At 46.3% G+C, this 19267-nt stretch overlaps 1 pseudogene; it reads left to right on the top strand.

Moving 5' to 3' along the window:
- LOC149353990 (serine/threonine-protein kinase PLK1-like) overlaps window positions 1–19267 on the top strand; it is a 41557-nt pseudogene that overhangs the window by 3404 nt on the left and 18886 nt on the right.

The raw sequence follows: 19267 nt of genomic DNA, 5'->3' as shown, positions 1-19267 counted from the left end.
CTAGAGGAGGATTATTGGGAGCAGCATAGAAATATATTAAAACACTGCGATTAAATGTATGAAACACCGCATGAGGAATTGAATAGAGCAAACTATAACGAATGAGTAGAAAAAGGCTAGGTTGAATAATAATAAGCACGTGGTCGGAACAGGAAGGGAGTCTCTTTCACCTCTTCGGAGCTACAGGTGGGAGTAGCTTGGGACGTCGATAAATGTGTTGTACTTTGGCCCCGACGTAACGATTGTCACTATACCAGCTGAGAGGAAATCGGAGGGTAGTTAAGTGCTGTACCTTCATGCCGTGTATCAATTCGTAGCCTCATATGATTGAAATATATTTATCCTGATATGAAACTGCGTGTGTTCAGGTAAAAGGAATACACATAGCAGCAGCTCACAATCAAGCTGGTACTACGTTTTATCACGTTTGTGCCAGGCTGACATGCTTAGAAAAAATACACCTATTCCAAAAATTTAGCACCGTGAGTCTAGCAATACTGAGGGTGGGCCTGCCACCAGGAGTGAACTGCGCGCCATTGTGGCTATTACTGTGCGAACAGTGAAACCGAAGAGAAATATATAATAGGCGCGTAACAGGGAAAACGGGGATGTGTTCGCCGCTTGAGCAAAACAACCGGTGTCTTGCTGTTCTCTTTTGTAGCAAGACGGTGCCAATAGCAATGCCATCTCTGCATGAAGGTCATTTCGGCATAGACTGTTTTCTTGATTTCTTGTTGTTGTTCTTAATTGCGATCCTGCACTAAAATCGCAATTTTGACCATCGCGCTAGGAAGATGGAGCTCTTCGATGCAGTGCTCTTATTATGTGCAGGGCCCTTGCCTTCCCGCCTCCCTACGTCCTACCTGGTGATACCACCACGATTGGACACTCTTGATACCGCCAGGACCATCGCCGACCGTCCACCTCTGATGGCAAAAAACGACGAACGAGGTGAGTCGACCAAAATAATAATCACTGAACGAGAATAGCCTCGTCATCCGGAAACTCTAGAACATGTGCCGGTCAACTGGATGGGCACGCGTGTCTTGACGAAACAGTACTCGCGGCGGCCCAAACGTTCACAACCGAAGTCATAAGAGTGCACACAATTGCTGTAGGTCACTAGCATTTGCTATGGCGTGTCCACCGCTAATTGATGTTAGTGATTGCAAGCACGAAAACTTATGTTAACGGGCTCCATAACTGACGAAAGCTGAAACAGGGATAAAATTGTCTAGAAGTGATTCATGGGCGTCGCAGGACCAGTAAATAATATTGGTGGGCCTATTTCAAATTTGCCCAGTTCTGTCGAAGGGTATTGATAATATTGTGAAGGATATTTCTAAGAATGTTTTTGATCTGTATCTCAAAGTTATAGAATACCCTTACGATATTCGTCTTTTGTGAACATTTCCTCGCTAAATCTCTCAATCTGTTCCTGTTAAACACATTCTTGGCATTCCTGGAATAGAATATTTCCCTTTAGAACAAGCCATTATTGACTTAGGAATGCATGCTGAAGCAAGGCAACAGAAGAAAAAAAGAAATGTAGTCGTACTTCTGGCCAGCTAACCTTTTACGAAAATATCACTTCCATTGCGCGCCTTCGCTTTGCAGAGCTGGAGGCCACGATTACTCCTTTGAAGAAGCGTCAGGGAAAGGATGAAAAACCGGCCCAGAGCGTGAAGTCGAAGCTGCGTTAGTAACATTTCTGGTCCCACTCCAGCTGCACAGTTATGGAGCAGCCTGTTGCTCCGGTAATTATAAAATGTGACGAAATTCATTTCCCGCGAAAACATATAATCGGAGGATTGCATGTACTGTATACCCTTTGGCCTTTTGATACTGATCCGGTGAAGAAACGGGCCTATGTGATGCATACTTTACACTACAATTGCTTCGCAAATACTATAATTGATTAAGGTTTAGGATTAGGCGTATTTTTCTTATCGCGCCACAAAGCATCAATTGCGTGCGCAGCGCTGCTGTCAACTGTACTATTGTCTCATGTTGGGTTTGAAGCTAATACCTTAATAATATCGTCAGTTTCATTTAAGGTATTGGTTTCTGCTTTGTTAACTTTTAATGTTTAACTTTTTTAATAATGCAGGTCTGAAATGAAATTTCAACGAATGAAACAAATGACAAAGCTCTTTTCAACGGGGCTGGACTGCTTCAAGAAATTTCTTAACCCTGTCTTCAGCTCGCCATCTGCCGTTGACGTTTTTGTGTTCTTTTCCGTTTATTGCGCTCTTTTATCCTAGAAAGCCAGAAAGGCTCTTTTGTCCATATTACATGCATTGCTCAAGTTGAAATAATGATTTCATTTATAAGGTACAAAATATTTGCATGCATCCCTTATTCGTAATAAGGGAGTAATTACTCATTGATATCCACCCGAGCGCAGCCATACGGGCACAAAGGAAAGCTAAACAGCTTTCTGAGAAAGCTGTCTAGCTTTCCTTTGTAGCCGTATGGCTGCGCTCGGGTGGATTCGAATGAGTAATTACTCCCTTATTATCAATTTACTCCACTTTGGGGGATTCCTCTCAACATTTGACCAACACTGTTCTCACTTCGAGTTACTGATGAATTCGTTCTCGCCCTACGATAAGCTTGCCGTCCCGGTTAGCTCAATTGATAGAGTGGCTGCTCCGTTGAAGCGGTGGTCTCGGGTTCGAACCTCGGACCAGGGCGAATGTTTTTTTAACTACGTAGTTTCCCAAAAAGCTGTTCAGCATTCTTTTGTAGCCGTATGGCTGCGCTCGGGTGGATGTCAATGAGTAATTACTCCCTTAATACAAATCTACTGCGCTTTGGGGGATTCCCCTAAACATTTGACCATCACTTATTGCGTGCTTGACTCGCCGCACTTTGTAGCTGCAATGCCGAAGGAAGCTCAAGCGCCACCTCCAGCAGCTGAAATGCTGAGCCCTGGGCAGCAACGAGAAAGTCACCGTGCAGAGCACGTGAAGACGCTGCAGCGTCTCTTGCAGCAGCTCTTGAGTGCGCGGCCCCCCGAGCGCTGCTTCGATCGGCCTGACGAGGCGGAGGACCCTGCCTCCGCGCCAATTTTCTGGACCAGCAAATGGGCGGACTACACCGACAAGTATGACATGGGCTAGCAGCTATGCGACGGCAGCATTGGACTGGTCTTCATTGACAACACACGTATCGTCCTGCTCAGCAACAACGTGTAAGCACCTCTGCCTGATCTTAAGGTTTCGGTTAAGGAGTAAAAAAGGGATAGGATGCAACATTACAAGGCATTCTTAACGTGGAGTCACAGGGAATAAAGGAGTCCGAATAAATCTATAACTTCAGCCGCAATAAGCTCGATTCAAGTTAGTATAAAGAGGGGTGATTTCAAACAAGGGCGCGTTTTTTGATATTTTTTATATCGTGGAAAGCATACGGGTGAGCGCACATCTGGAGGAATTTATTGGTGAAGGAAAACGGTTCAGAGTTGCTATTTTTGAAGCTGTTGATTTTTTCTGCGGCATTGACGTCGACCCATGTGAAAAGTTGATCACAGATTTCCGTGACCGTTCTTTATAACCGTGACATGCAGCAATTTTTTCCATGGTTCTGCATGATAGTACTTCTTTGCAGTAAAACGCATTAAGGTAAAATGGAGAGAAATCCAGGTAGTCGAAATTATTTCGGTGTACACCGCGGTGTCTCTGATATTCCAGGTGCAGTTTTAGGGCGTTAAACGCAATATAATCTTCTATAATCAATTCTTGATATCCTTGGCGTGATCTTGATAAACTGTAATCTCAACGATTTTTTAAAGTGGTAATGGTACCCGGAATTTTCCTTCCCGGCCAGATTATGTTCTAAGCATTGCGCAGTCCGCACAGGGTCAGTTCTGCTGCTTTCCATGCGTGTAATTATATTTGGCAAAAACTCTTAGGTGATCCTCGGTAGATCGTTGAATGCGTTAGCAGTCTAACGTTCGTTATCATCCGAGGTTGGCATATTAAGTTCGTAGTATCCCAGGTCATACACTTGGTTTCCCTATATCCGAGGTCAACACATAGAAGTTCTATACGTCAGAGGTCAACAAATGAAAGTTCATCTATCCAAGGGTGCATACTCAGGTTCGTTATATGCGATGTAACACGACAGTTTGTAATATCCGAGCTTAACACACTTAAGTTCGTTATATCGTAGGTGGCGTACCAGGTGACGCGCCACGCGTGGCGGCGTTCGCCATTTCCGTTTGCGCAGGTCCTTGCAATGCTAACGTATTAATAGACCTGTAATCGCGGATGTACTGCATTTATCAGTTTGTTTCCTTATTCCAAAACACTATCTATGCTGTAGATACGCGCCTTCATCTGTGTTTCCTAATGATTTTGTCAATGTGCTGCTTCATATTCTTCCCTGTCCCGATTGTAATGCTTGTTCTCAACACTGACGGTAAAAATTCTTGCTCTAGGTGCTCGAAACAAGAAAAAAAGAGGCATCAAATGGCTGAGGATATGCAGTGCTGCTAAACAGTGTCACAACGGATTCAGAACTCAGCGTTTCTTGACGGTAGCGGAGTGAAATCCTTCGGTTATATTACATCCCCGTGGCACCAAGCTGTTGGTCCCTCCACCCAGACTGAGACGGGTGTCTTCTGGCTCATATTCACCAGGCCTTGCCGCCCGATTAACTCTTGATTGAGCTCCGTAGATTAGGGTTCAACTTCAGTGTCACAAGAAAAGAAAATATATGTTGCCAAAAAGCCCTAAGTCATGGGTGTTAACAAGTTCGCCGAGCATTATGGCAGCCAAGCTTCATTTCAGGTGTTCGAAGACCCTTTCTAGGGTATGGGCCTTGGGCATGCAATATTAATGGCTAGATTTCCGGATCTTGCGATGTAGACTGCTTCACCCTAGTTCTCTCGTGAGAAAGTGATGTATTTGCCAACGCAGAGAACTGTACTATAGTTTCCTGGAACCACTGCTTGCGTAATTTGATTTTGAGAAATACGGCGTGTTTGTACTTAATAGTAAACATCCCCCACCCCTACTTTCTGGAAGCTTAAAAAGCAAACTGCTCAATTTATTGAGGAAAAATTTGCACATTTATGCAATATTACGCCCGTAATGCTGTCACTAGTGTTTTGCAGGAGTATGACGTACGTGGATGAGATCGATACTGAGTACTACCACACCGTGGAAGACTACCCCTCATCGCCTGAGAAGAAGACCAAACTGCTGAACTACTTCTCGACTTACATGGAGTCGAAGCTGCAGAAGACGGGTCGAAACGTCAGTCTGCGCGAGTGCGACAATCTGTTCAGACTGCCCGTGTTGGGATCGTGGCTCCGCACCCGTACAACCATGTCTTTCTACCTCACTAATGGGATCGTACAGGTACGCGTGGCCACGTTTATTCTTTAAATGTCGAAAGTATTCAACTCAAAGTTTTTTTCGAGAGGATTGCTCTGTTTTAAGCTAGGCGTTGTAACGGTAGTCCGCTTAGATTACCGTACCGCGCAGTTATTATAAAAAGTAAAAAAAAATACTGAACGCGGTGACATGTTTGCAAATGTATAGTTGATGCATACAATGAGTTTGGCAAAAGCGTGAAGTCGCCGCGCGAATAAGCCTTTTATTGGCATGAGTGGTTAGCCACGTTACCGCTGTGGCATACTGTATCCAAGGCGCGAGCGAACGAGCCAGCAAGCCTGAGGCTGAATTCGACGCGAATTCTGTCCAATCGCATTTTCATGTAAATTTGCGTAGTAACATTTACCTTTTCGATAGTACGTATTTTTTTAGGTTTTCGATGCAGTGAAAGCCGATTAAGACTCCAAATACGCAATATATAGAAGATGAAACGTCAGCCTCTTCACGTGCACGATGTTTTGTGTAAACTTTCATGCGAAAATTTCACTTGTATTCGCGTGGATTTATTTCTGCTTCCATTCTCGTGAAAATGTGTCAGGAGAGTGCAAGCATCAAAGGTGGATTGGATAACAAGATGCGAAAGTGGAATCCATGGCACGTCACAGCTCGTTTCCGTTAAATCGGTCATGTTTAGAGCAAAGTGTATTTTTTATTATTGTGTCTTAGATTATACAACCTGGGAATTTCCGAGGATACTTTATGCGTGACAAATATTTCTGTCAAAAATGGTTTTCATCGCCTAAAGCACAACATCCATTTCAAATAGTGTGTCATCTTTGCAGGTCAACTTTCTTCAGGACCATTCGAAGCTCATTCTGTGTCCTCGCATGGCCGCGGTGACGCATGTCAAACCCACCGGCACATTTCACACATACAGGCTCAAAACACTTCAGCGTGGCTACCCGCCGAAGCTGCTCTCGCTCCTTCAGTACACCCGCACTATCCTGGACAAAATGGCCACTCAGTCATGCTAGTTGGGCAGGGCCGCTGCTTTACTAGACTGGTGTGATGCAATGGGCCGACCGTGGTTTCACGTGTTATGAAGATTTACTCTAAGGATGCATTTCTACCGCATGTTTCTTTTATTTTCATACTTGTTTTCATTGACACGTGACTCCTTTGTCGGCTCACAGTGAGCTGCGCCGCTATCATTATTTCGCAGTGCACATTCATGCATCGTGAACCGCGTAGCCCAATTCTAGCATCGCTGCCTTTATTTTTCGCACATCACCACAATATCGAACAAGCTCTTCCAGAGGTGTTTTTTGCTTCTTTTGAACTGAACGTTGTGTTCTGAGCTTGTATTCCGACAGAGACTGCTCGCAAGATTGACTATTAGGCGACATCAAAAGGTTGCATATAATGGGCTGCGGGTTGCACGACACCTTTGTGCGGCAGTATCTATCAACATATTTCCCTGTAATGGGCAACGTACACTTAGACGGGGCAGCTGGAGTGACGAACACTCAGATTAAATTAACCTTTGTGCGCTTTCACTAAGTATGTTAAGGAAAGCTTTTCAGAACTAGCAGGTCGCATTCGGAGTGTACGTTATGGTGCTAATCAGCGTTGCATTAAAGGCTTAAATTTTTACCGTGTTTATTACAATTCGTTCGTTATTTCCTGTTGCGGTCACCGGCCTAGTTTATGACGCGCTCTTGCATATACACAGAAAATATGTAAATTTGAATGTAAGTGTACCAATTTTGCTTTTAATTTGCGTTATCTTTAATGGCTTCCAGGAGTATTTCATTCTTACATAGCTCTCAACACTGTTGTAATTTGAGCATAGTTCTGGTTATTGTGAAAATAAAAGTGAAATAAGCTGCACTTTGTGGTTTACTATCTGCTTTGCCGTGGTATTTTGATTAGGCTACGGGAGATTTGTCCGCCGCCAAGAGTTACAGCGTCGCTATGCACAGCATAAACGGCAGGGCGTTCTTAAACGTTACAAATGCAGTTAAAATAATTAAAGGAATGATAACAAGGAATGGGTTGGAGAGACTTGGGACAGGCCTTTGCCCTGCAGTTGGCGTAGTTAGGTTGATGATGATGACGACAAATTAGGGATTATTAGCATTCACTCAAGTGCAGTAATACGGCGGAAAAGGAAAGCTATACAGTTTTCGCAGGAACCTCGTTGCTAAACAAAAATTCTTCCTGGTCTTGGGTATAGCTGTGCAGCTTTCCTATGTAGTGGTATGGTTGATCTTATATAGTAATCGGTAAATAACCAATATTACAAATTAACCAGGAGACTCCCTTAAACATTGGGCTAACGAAGCAACAATAAGTTTAATTTATTGTTCTCTAAGCATGAGATATTTCGAGCGGTGGGATGCACGGAAAATCACTGCGTATGTCGAACTTTCTTTGGAGAAGAAATTCTAGAGGCCCTTGTACTGTGCGATGTCAGTGCACGTTAAAGAACCCCAGATGGTCGAAATTTCCGGAGCCCTCCACTACGGTGTCTCTCATAGCCTTAGTCGCTTTGGGACGTTAAACCCCATAAACCAAACCAAACCAAACCAAACCGAAATTTGAATTACGCTCTTTTCATCTGAAAGCAATTAACCGAATGAAAGAACTTTAATAGGGCCGTTTGTGTTCCACTTTGCGCTTAAACTTATTATCGATCCCTTTTCATGAAAGATAACATTAGTTTTTGAGGAAAGGAAACGGCGCAGTAAATGTCTCGCATCTGGGTGGCCACCCGAACCGCCCCTTAAGGGAAGGAAGGAAGGTCGGTGTGAAAAAGAAAGAGAAAGAGGTGCCATAGGGGAGGTCTCCGGAATAATTTCGACCACCTGGGGATCTTTAACGTGCACTTACCTTGCACAGCGCACGGGCACCTTTTGCGCGATGCTTTCGTCGAAACTTCGCTGTGGCTGAGTGGTTATCGCGCTCGGCTGCTGCCCCGAAAGACGCGCGTTCGATCCCGGGGGACGCACAATATAGACAGTAGAGACACCTGGGAGACCCTGCGGCGCAGCTCGGACCCTGAGCTCCAGCTTCTGCTCATTGAACTGGCTGAAGAAGCTGCTGGGACCCAAGACCTCCCAGCCTGCATCTGAGGCGGCGGCACCCGCCCCCTGACCTGCGTGTCGGGGGTGGGTGATCACCTTTCCGTTGCACATTAAAGTTTATTTCATCCATCCATCCCAGCTACGGCGTTCTTTTGATAGGCAAATTGCTAGCGGCCATTGTACTGTGCGATATAAACGCACGTTAAAGAGCCCCAGGTGGTCTAAATTTCCGGAGTCCTTCGTTACGGCGCCCCTCGTAGCCCGAGTCGCTTTGGAAACTCGAGACCAAGTGTGAAGACGAGTCATTTTTAAGAGTACCGAAATTTTTCGCCCGAATATAATCCTGTAGAAAAAAAAAAGTGGTAGTTTTGTAACGCAGTTAAACCGAGTAGACGTGCGACAGCATGTTTTCGTTCTTCGCCCCTTTCATTTCTGGCATGTGAATGTGCACGCAAGAGCACTTCACACTCTTCATCTTCACACTCGGCGGCAGCTGGCGCGACGCCCTCCTCCCATTGGCTACAGCTGACGCTACGCTCCTCCGAATTTAAACGAGCTTCCTCTCATTGACTGCAGCTTGTGCCACGCTCCTCCGAACTTACCCGAGCTACTCCGAGGCTTCACAAGAGACGCGTGGTTGGGTTCGACCTCGTTCAGTAGTGCTTTCGCACTAGAGCTTCAACCCCTCATCCGTTGCCTCATGTCGCACACGATGATCGGATTTAGGCTGCACCTGTCCACGCAGGACGTAATGTTACAACTCACTCGGGAAACAGTATCTCGGAGAGTGGGTCATCCTTGCGTTGGATTTGAAGAAAGCATTCGATAACGTCTCGCACGAGGCGGTACTCTGCAACCTTTCGGAACTAAACGTAGGGCGACACACCTGCGAGTACATCATCACCAGCCTGACTACGAGGCTCTAGAGCTGAGGTTCGGTAATATGGAGAAAGCGGACGTAGCGTATGTTGACGCGGCCGGTGGCAGGACGAGAGCGGCAGTAGCTTCGGTCGTCGACGGCGGAGTCTCCGCGGGTGCCATCCGGGGGCACAACATAAAGACTGCGGAGGAAGTTGCTACAGCGCTCTCCTTAGTAGGAACAAAATCAAAATTCGTAGTAAGCGACAGTAAGACTGCCATTCAAAATTTTGGAAGAGGCAGGATCTGACCGGAAGCTGCCGAGATACTTAGCCAACAACCGCTGGATACAAAAATTCAGTTAATTTGGACACCCCCACATGGCGCCGTCCACGGTAACGAGGCGGCTCACGAGCTAGCCCGAGTTCTGTACTCCTGGGTAGCCGTAGAGACCCCCGAACACTGGGGGAAAGAGCATATATATTCCCACTATCACCATAACAGAACGCCCAAATTCCCCATGGTATAACAACACACTTAAAAGAGTAGGCAACAAAAAGAAGCGACTATTTCGTGCAGCTAAAGGTATAGGCAAGGCCCAGGCTTGGAACAAGTATCACACTGTCGCTACTATTTATGACACCGAGGTAGCTCGAACTAAGAATATCTTCTTCTCTACCACCTTACCTAACATGCTGCACGATAATCCCAAGCGCTTCTGGAAAACAATAAGCCCCTCTACTTCTAATGTAATTTCATTGACAGATAATTCTGGAACTTCCATTCCAGAATCAGACGTTCCAAATATCCTAAACCACACTTTTTGCTCCGTATTCACAGAGGAACCTCTTGATAACCCCCCTGAAGCCCCATACCTTCTCCATCCTCCTATGGAAAACATCATCTTCGACCCTTGCGGTATTGCTAAAATCATAGACACACTAAAGAATTCTTCATCCGCAGGTGTGGACGGCATAAATGCTAAAGTTCTGAAAAACACCAAAGACCTTTGCAGTATCATCTTATCTTTAATTTTTCAGCAGTCGCTTTCTTCGTGCTCATTACCACGCGACTGGCGGATCGGGAAGGTCATTCCAGTCTTCAGAAAAGGTAAACGATCTTCACCACTAAACTATAGGCCAATTTCATTAACCAGTGTTTGTTGTAAAATCATGGAGCACATAATTTATTCGCATACTGCCCGGTTCTTATCATCGAATAACTTCTTTCACCCTAACCAACACGGCTTCCGTAAAGGCCTCTCCTGTGACACCCAACTTGCTCTCTTTCTTCATGATATACATGCATGCCTCGATCGTAACATTCCCACGGATTCCATATTCCTAGATTTTGAAAAAGCATTTGATAAAGTCCCCCATAGGCGCCTAACACATAAGCTCTCACGCCTAAATCTGCATCCCTTGGTTCTGGATTGGATTCGAGCTTTCTTAACTGACCGCTATCAATTCGTCCACGCTAATTCACACTCGTCATCCCTCTCTTCTGTCTTGTCTGGCGTTCCCCAGGGCACCGTATTAGGACCACTTCTATTTCTAATCTACATAAATGATTTACCGTCTAACATCAGGTCTAATGTTCGATTATTTGCTGATGATTGTGTTCTCTACCGCCCAATTACTGATCACACTGACATCACCATCCTTCAGGAAGATCTTGTTCGTATCGAGGATTGGTGCCGCACTTGGCTTATGTCACTAAATAGTACTAAAACGTCCCTTCTTTCTTTCTATCGCCGTCGCAACCACCAGGATAATACTTACATTATTAACACTATTCCTATCATATCAGTTGACTCCTACAAGTACCTTGGCATCCACTTAAGTAAAGATTTAACCTGGTCCCATCACATTCATCATGTTACAAATTCAGCAAACCAAGTTCTCGGGTACTTACGGCGTAACTTATCATTAGCTCCCCGTTCCATAAAACTTCTTGCTTACTTAACTTTTATACGCCCTAAACTTGAGTTTGCATGTGCAACGTATGATCCTTTCAATGCTAACCTTATCACTATGCTCGAATCTGTCCAGAACCGTGCTGTCAGATTTATTTGGTCTGACTATTCTTATCACACTAGCGTTTCTGCATTAAAATCCCAGCTCAGTCTTCCCACACTAGCCTGCCGTCGCAAAATCGCCCGTCTTTCCTTGTATCACAAATTTTTTCACACCTTTAACCACGATGCCCCCCGTACCACACGCGCTCATCGGATATCCCGTAACTCCCACCCAAACGCTGTCTACCCCGAGAAATCTCGTACTGTAACATATCAGCAGTCTTTCTTCCTCAGAACAGCCAACGACTGGAATGGCCTTCCCCCCGAGGTGGCGACCATCATCAATCCAGTCCTTTTCAAATCCGCCATCGAAGATCATCTGTGTCCAAAATAATTGAATTTTGTCAGCCCACCCCTCATGTAATGTCCTTCTGTACCTTTGAGGAATAATGAATAATAAATAAATAGACCGTCTGAAAAATTACGTTGAAATTATGCACCATTGCAAATTGGAACGTAAGTTGGTACTACCCCAGTCCCAAATTTAAATAATAGAGAAGCTGTAGCGTGGAGAGGGCTATAAAATAATACTTTTGTGAACCTGTTATGGGCGTACCACGTGCTCCCAGAGCTGAGGTCGCATGAAAGATGCACACACTGTGGGGCGAGAGGGACCCTCGACCACATAATTTTGGAGTTCCCAATTCTCCCGAAGTGGATTCCAAGAGAAGGCAGGCGTAGCAGGGGGCGGCAGAAAGTTGGGTGGGCGGATATGAGATTAACCACTAACCACTCCCAAACAGCTTCGCTGTAAACGAAGCCAGTATTAAAGCAACTACGAAGTACACCTGTTCCGTTAGCCCGGCTGTGCAGACCATCACAATCGGTAGGGCTGCCAGTGTTATGGGCCTTAGGAACTTTTGAGTGCAGTGGGGTCGCGCGGGTGAGCCCAGGCGCCTGCCTCAAATTTCTTTCTCATAATAAAGTTTCTTTTTCTCTCTCTTAGCCCCAATACAAAAGGACGATTACAAAAACTAGAAGACGCAATGCAAGTCAGCAAAATAGTATTTGACCTGCAAGAAGGCACAAATTACAGCTTGTGAAGGGACTCGGAAGTACATGAAACGCGAAGCAATCTGCCGCATCCAAATATAGACTAAACGAAGCCCACCGGCAATGACAAGATTGAAACCACTCTGTAAGAGCGCTTTATCAGGGGTGATCAAACACTAGTTACCACTGTCATTCGGTTAATTAGCGAAATACAAGAATTAAGCCAACACTATGGCACTTTACTAGAGTAGAGCATTGTATTGAAGACGACGCGTATTGTATATAATTTGACAACACACCTATAAAAAATTGCGGCGATTACATTACTTCATAATGCGAAGTTTGAGCGCAGCTGATGAGCTGTTTAAGCTTTTCGATAGATTGAGCAAAGAATTCGAGCATAACATGTATGTACAGACAACTTGTTATTTTTGCGCACACATTCCTTCTTCAAGAAATACTCCGCTAACAGTTTTTGATTGTAAGGAAGGAAGCTTTGCGGTCGGAGAAATATGTGGATATATGCTCGACTTGCTGCACCAATGCCTGGTTCTCAACGACGAAATCTAAGCAAGTATTTCGCGAGATTGTCACAGCCGTGGGAGGCGCTAGGTGCGAGAGGAACGGGATGTTCTCACGCATAAGTGGTAAGAAATCCCTGTTTGTCTTTATATCTACATTAAAGTCCCCTCTCACCCTGCCACCCTGGCAGGTGGCAGTTAATGGTCGATCGCCGCCTGCGTCCTACGCTGCTTCTCTGGTAACTTTTCACGCACGGTCAACGACACCGACGTCGGGGCCTGATGTTCTGCGACGCGAGTTCCCTAACGCTATCGCGTTAAAACACGAACGACCAGCAAGATAGTTTATGGACCCCTGCGCACTCAGGGATCGATCGCAACGTCGAAGTCGACGCTTTAGTCCGAGGGTACACGTTCAGGAGGACGGCGAAGATTGCGGAAGCTTTCGAGACACCAGACACGTATGTGGAGGCCATAAACTTGCGGAAGCTTAAACGTAAAGTTTACGCACCCGCTGCAACAGCTGCAACAAAATTCATGCCACCCATAAGCCATGCGAGGCGTTGGCATGGGTGCAGCACACCGGAAGCCCAGCTGAACTCCATGGTAGCAAGGCGCCAGTGGAGTTGAATCTCGCTTTGACCGGTGTACTGTCGCCCTTCTGTGCACACTAAACATAGACGGTCGAAATTCTACCGTGGCGTAAAGCAGTATCTCCGGACATAGCTTGCAGGAACGCAGCAATATAACGCAGAGTTTGCATTGCATCTGTTTCTATGGAAGGCTTCGACGGGTCTGGCTCACAAAAATGTAGCCGCCGGGAAAACGCAGCACTTCGGGACGTAACAGCAGCGTTCTTCTGTATTTCTCTAGCCAATCTCTCAAACTTTACAGCGTTACAGTTGAACCCCAATTTAGCGAACTTCGTTGTAACAAAATTCTCAATGTAATAAAATATTCCTGTTTTCTTAATTTTTTGTCCATTGAATATCATGTACATTTAGCTTCAAAATATCGAAGTATATTTTGCCACACTTTCAGTGTAACGAAATTTCATTGCTTGCTGGAAACGAATTTGAGGAAAAATTTTACTGCCGGAACGGGTGCTTGAGCGGAACGCGTGCCGTCAGCCGCGCCATCTGGGGTAGTTCTGGAGAGGCTGGAATGAGCGTCTGCGCAGCTTTGGCAGCGTGCTAGGTCGGCCTGCAGCTATGCTATCTCTCCTGAAATCAGCGCGCCACATTTATTCAGTTTCCAGATCCCCAAAGCCTGGTAAAAGGACTGGAATGGTCAGTGCCGCTGGAACACCCGTCAGCTATGGCTTCCCTTCGCTTTTCTTTTGTGTTTTAGGTTTCCGTGAATAAATAGATTCAGCCAGAGGATACATAGCCGCAAATTAGGACCACGGAAAAATACGCGTGAACTCTTTGCTTTCGCCTATCGCTACATATCACTCCGCGGACGGCAAAGCGGGAAGCGGCCACGGGACTGAATGAAAGTTTGGCTGACTTCTGCCGTCTGCGGCGAGTTTAAAAAAAGGCTTGAGCAGGGACGTTTAATCTGATTTAATTTAAGGAAATCTGCCACACAGGACAATAATTCATTGTTTCTAAGAATACGGGGAATGTGTAGATCGAGTTCCCGCGGTAAAAATACGAGTTCAGATTCCTCTTCAGCGCACCTTTAACCATTTCACCGCTGCTTCAGGAGCGGTATGGGGACTCACAGTAGTCTATGAATGTAATACAGAGGATCGCCAATTCCTCATATAGGAGCTGTAGGAGAACCTAGGCGACAAAGGACTACTTGCGCGGGAGGGATCTCTAATGCTTTCACATTGCACAATTAAGGAAAGATTAAGAGTTATGTGATTGTTAAAGAAACAGTGTCAGGGTCTCCTAAGCAATACGAAGAGAGGACCCAAGGCTGATGAAGGAACCCATTGAGGCGGTTATGTCACACCATGCCCTTCAAGCGGAGCCAGCCAGATTTGAAGTTCATGTCAAGTTTCGTTATTGCAGTGTATTTTGCTTTTTTAGTGCTTAACTTGCATAGGACATCAAACCCCATAAACCAACCAACCAGGTCTTCCCAGAATTCTACTTCGGATCTTTTGCGGAATATTGCGCTGATACGATTTTCAGTTCAGATAGCCGGTTACCCCACTGGCCGATTGACTGTTGGCTGCTGACAGAATCATCCACTATCATCGCCCATGACTGCCCGCTCATCGTACATTAATCCTGTCTTGATGTTCAGGCATTCAAAACGTCTGTGAGGAGTTAGGACTTTCCAGGATTTCATGGATGTTGGTCCCTCTACTGTAAAAAATGCAAAATATTTGAGGTTTACCAAGTAAAAGATTGGGTATTAGAGGTAATTCTAACATCTCTATCTGAGAGGACGGTAAAACCGTGAATAAATGCTTAGGGGCATGTGGTAAATTGAGAGCAAAATTCAAAACTTTACTTCCCGAAGCAGCATTATGACCACAGAAATTCCGGGCTGTTGTACCGTTCAGCTCAGCTTTTGCATGAATTTATCTTTAACAGTCCTCCTGTGTTTCTGGTAGCTGGAACTTTGGTTTTTCTTTACTAAATATATTGTGAATGACAGTTTCTGCAAAAATGTTGGCAATTCATGTAGCTCCGCAAGCATAAAACACGAGTTCTTTGAACTTCTGCGCTCTGCTTGGATGTTACAGGGTTAAGCTGCTCGCGCGCTGCAGACTGAAATTGGCTTATCTGTGCTCTCCAGACTTACAAGTGTTTCTGCCGGCACATTTTCTAGCGCACGGAGATGGCGCTAAGGGTGGACGCAGCAGTGACGCCACCCTGGCAGTGGCCGCCGCGCTTGCCCTTTCGGCCCTGGCTCTGCGTGCTGCCAGCTGCAGCCCCACGAGTGAGGCGGTGCCCCTGCTCCAGCTGGACCCTGCCGACCAGTGCCACATCAAGGAGCTGATAGAGATTATGGACGGCGGGGAGGATGTGCTTGATGCGCTTGAGGGATACGTGGAAGGTATGCATTGTTCCTGGCATGTTTTCATTTTCTCTGTGGTGCAGTCACACAACATGGATGGATGTTAGGAGCGTCTCCTTTGAAATGGCGTAGCAGCAGGGGCCCCGGTACTTAGTTTGCTTTATTTATACAGTGAAACTGGGCTGCTACATTTTTCAAGAGAGCGCAGAAACAACTGACAGGATGATGACCACTGTGTACCGTGAGATTCAGTGACAGCTGCTGAGGTATTTATATTTCACGGTAAGTTGGGGTACAGAATATGAGGGGAACTTCGTATCTGTATAGCTTTAGGGCACTCCACACATGCCTGTTTTTCGAATCGCCCTCTTCTCCAGTCTACAGCTCTAAGCACGCAGTGACACCGATTACCCTCTCCTCGTGCAGCGCGTTTTGCAGCAGACGCTGCCAGGAAGGAAGCGCACGGAAAAAAATGTACACTGTTATTTGTCGGTTCACTTTAATCGATAGCACTAGGAGCTTGTTTTGGGGAAAGGCCACCGGGATGGTGATTTGTGACATTCTCAGTCCTGGTGTAAGGTAAAACATAACTGGCTGCGAGCGCAATTTCAACCCGCAGTGGCGTGAACAGATTATCTTCGCTGATCAGTCCATTGTACCAATGCACCGTCACCCCAGTCTATCATCCAGCGTGAACTGCCAATCTGTCTCGCGGTTGTTGTTTGCCTATTCAGACATCGCACATGCCCACGAGGGCGGATTGGCCTGTGCTTTGGATATCGTCGGCATCTTCCCTCCGGGCGCAACTCAGTCCAAAAATAGCACGATGGTACCTGCACGTGCAAGCTGAAATTTGAGCGCGTGGCCACTTTGCTGACAACAAAAAAAGGCGATTGGAAGCGCCACTCGCGAACATGCTGACAATCACATTTAACGGCAGAAGACATGGACCAACAAATTATCACTGAAGTTCATTAACTCTATTCTATTGCATAGTCACACATCATCCGCGATTAAGTGTCAGCCTGAATGCTTTCTTCTAGTATAAGCTTCTCCGGAAGTTGCAATGTTTCGTGGCTGTAACTATCATACCCGTGTGCAGGATGCCGCAAAAGCCCTGCGATGGCCTTTCATCTGCCTGGGCAGCTATTGTGGAAGGGAGCGCGCAAAGTACCCAATTGGGCACTTGAACTCCCTTGTACGTCTTGGGGACGTTTGAGACTTCCTGCGGACGTCCATCGGAGTTTCAGTGACCACCGGGTAGGAACAAGTGTGCACGCTTCTGCTCTCTTTTCATGGCAGCCGCTTCAATCTTCGCGCATTGGAACCTAGGAATTGCGTTTTTAAGCTGCAGGCGACAAGGAAAACGCGAATGACGGTAATGTCTCGAAGCCAGCCCTCACAACCCCATCTCGTAAAACACTGCCGGCGCCCTGTATGCCACGACATAGTTCCATTTTCACGCCTATGGTCATTTGAGCTCGCGCTGCAGTGGCGATGTAACTGCGGCAACAGCTGCATCAAAATTCATGCCACCCATAAACCATGCGAGGCGTTGGCATGGGTGCAGCACACCGGAAGCCCAGCTGAACTCCATGGTAGCAAGGCGCCAGTGGAGATGAGTCTCGCTTTGACCGGTTTACTGTTGCCCTTCTGTGCACACTAAACATAGACGGCCGCCGCGGTGGCTCAGCGGTTATGGTGCTCGGCTGCTGACCCGAAAGACGCGGGTTCGATCCCGGCCGCGGCGGCTAGAATTTCTTTGGAGGAGAAATTCTAGAGGCCCGTGTACTGTGCGATGTCAGTGCACGTTAAAGAACCACAGGTGGTCGAAATTTCCGGAGCCCTTCACTACGGCGTCTCTCATAGCCTTAGTCGCTTTGGGACGTTAAACCCCATAAACCAAACCAAACCACTAAACATAGACGGTCGAAATTCTACCGTGGCGTAAAGCAGTATCTCGGGACATAGCTTGCAGGAGCGCAGCAATATAACGCAGAGTTTCCATTGCATCTGTTTCTATGGAAGCTTCGACGGGTCTAGCTCTCAAAAATGTAGCCGCCGGGAAAACCCAGCACTTCGGGACGTAACAGCAGCGTTCTTCTATATTTCTCTAGCCAATCTGTCAAACTTTAAAGCGTTACAGTTAAACCCCAATTGAGCGAACTTCGTTGTAACGAAATCCTGAGTGTAATTAAATATTCCTGTTTTCGTAACTTCATGTTCATTGAATATCATTTACTTTTAACGCCTATATATGGAAGTATATTTTGCCGCACTTTCAGTTTAACGAAATTTCAGTGCTTGCCAGAAATGAATTTGAGGAAAAATTTTAGTGCTGGCATTGATGGTTGAGCGAAATGCCTGCCACCGGCCGTGCCATCTGGGGTAGTACGAGCAAGGCTGCCATGAGCGTCTGCGCAGCTTTGGCTACTTGATCGAGTTTCCAGATTCCGAAAGCCTGCTAAAAGTACTGGAATGGTCAGTGCCGCTGGCACATCCGTCAGCTGTGAAGCTCGTAGCGTGCTTCACGCCTGACAACCTCGCTTCCCTCTCGGGCGATGCACGTTCGTGTGCAGCAAGACACATACTTGTGCTTATGGCGCAAAACACGACGAACGAGATCGGGGCCTGATTTCATTTCTTCGGTTGGTGATAGGAGCACAATCTTCCCACTCTTGTCGACAAGGAGAAAGAAAGAAGGGTGGCGTGATGGGGAGGGAGGGGGCGGGGGAGGGGGGTGGAGCAGGCTTTGTAGCCCGCCGCGAAGGCAGCCTTCCTTCAGTTTCCCTTTCCGCGAGGTCTCAGCGGTGGCACCGGCAAAATGCGTTGGAGTTGTGCCCAGACAAGCAAGTACTACAATGGGGGATAGTTGGTTTTGCATCATTGTTTAGCGCGCTATTTTCCAACACAATGACAAGAAAGAACGCGCTTGGTCGTTGTGTATTTTTTTCGTGTGATTGTGTTGTAAAGTAGCACGCTTAACAATGGTGTTCAGACTCTCGCAAAAGGATTACGATGATAGCATAACCAAAACTGAAGACTGGTGCACCGTTCCGGTCACCCACGAGCTGCTTGGCGCGATAGACTTGCTGAAGCTATGTGTGAGCTCGCAACGTGAGCAAGACGCACATAACGCCATTTTTGATGGTGTAGAAAAGACAGAAGTAAAAAACCGGTTTCATGACAAATAAAAGGTTTTAAGGCGGAAGCCTTTAATGTCTCATCGTTGTAAGCAGCAGTTGTCGACACAAATGTCACGCTTTTCAATTGGTCGAAACGGTCGTGACGTCACAGTGCGCGAATTTCAAACGAGGCCAATTGTACTTCGGCTAGTAACCATGCAACCAATTGAAGGGATCGTACAGTGATGCTCCAAATAAGTGGGACTGAGCTTCGTTAATTGCT

The sequence above is a fragment of the Amblyomma mixtum genome, chromosome 3 (genome assembly GCF_055824585.1).
Source record: "Amblyomma mixtum isolate Tamu chromosome 3, ASM5582458v1, whole genome shotgun sequence".
Taxonomy (NCBI): domain Eukaryota; kingdom Metazoa; phylum Arthropoda; class Arachnida; order Ixodida; family Ixodidae; genus Amblyomma; species Amblyomma mixtum.
Note: the sequence above shows the minus strand (reverse complement) of the source record. Positions and strands in the feature narration are given on the sequence as shown.